This window comes from Olea europaea, unplaced genomic scaffold, assembly GCF_002742605.1.
Source record: "Olea europaea var. sylvestris unplaced genomic scaffold, O_europaea_v1 scaffold3572, whole genome shotgun sequence".
Taxonomy (NCBI): domain Eukaryota; kingdom Viridiplantae; phylum Streptophyta; class Magnoliopsida; order Lamiales; family Oleaceae; genus Olea; species Olea europaea.
The window spans coordinates 27,104-28,294 of NW_019254904.1; positions in this window are offsets into that span (position 1 = coordinate 27,104).

Consider the following 1,191-nt stretch of genomic DNA (forward strand, 5'->3'; position numbering starts at 1 on the left):
TGATTGGATTGCTTAAAACACATAAATAGGTTTTAGTAGAGTCAAAACTCTATGAGCGCAAATTACCCAATCAATTAATATCCTTCTTCCCTCTTCAGCACCACACTATCCTTATCTGAATTACAGACAAAACTAACCCCAAAAGCATGTCACAAAAAATGCAACATATCACTACAATTAAAAGCACGAATTACCCAAATAATCAAGACCCATGTGTCCTCTTCAACACCTTCACTATAAAATCCAACAAACCGCTTGTATTAACCCAGAAAATATGACAATGATAACTTGCAATAAAAATTCAGATTCATAACAAGCACCAAAACACACCAAGATATAAATGGAAAAAAGAATAGAAAAAGAAAACCGTTTTCTTTTCAACCAGTAGTTAAAAATAAAATCCAAACGAAATATTAAATCCTCAACATAGAAAAATCAAATAGCAAACGAAAACTTGCCTGAGATCGACATGTCTCTATCTTCCGGACAAGAAAGCGAATTCTCGTTTGAAATTGATTTTTTCTTGGATCCCATCTTTCTCACAGGCTTTCAAATGCCATCCGAGACTCTCTAATCCATTTGCGGTGTGTGATTTTATATTTATGAACCTATGTATATGTAGATATGACTATTGGCTTAGATGGGGGAATTGTGTGAATTACGATTCAATTAATGAATGAAAAATGGGATTTTTGTGAGAGATCTGGGTCCAATGTGAGGAAGGACAACACCGATTAGGCTTCCTCTTCTATCCTTCTGAGTCTGCATCTGCTTTTATGAAAAATACAAATTGCTTGTAAAATGGCTTATGCCGTGAGAACTGACGCTTGAAAACAAAACTTAATTTCTAAATCAATCTCTTAACCTTACTACAAATAAAAAAATCACTTTTATCAAAATAACGGACTTACTTATTTTTAGAACTATTTCATGAAAAAGAATGCTTGAAGTGCTTATGCTGGAAAATTTTAAAAATTGATAAAAAGTAGATGATGAGGCTCGTAATTTTTATTAATTTTTCAATCACATTCTATTAACTTTTATCAAAATCAGTTAAAATTTTTATTTATTTATTAAAACCCTCATCATACAACCCCTAACACTTAGGCCCCGTTTGGAAGTAATTTTTTACTCCAAAAAATTGATTTTTTTTATCGTTATTTCACTATTACAATCGTAATTTTTGACTTA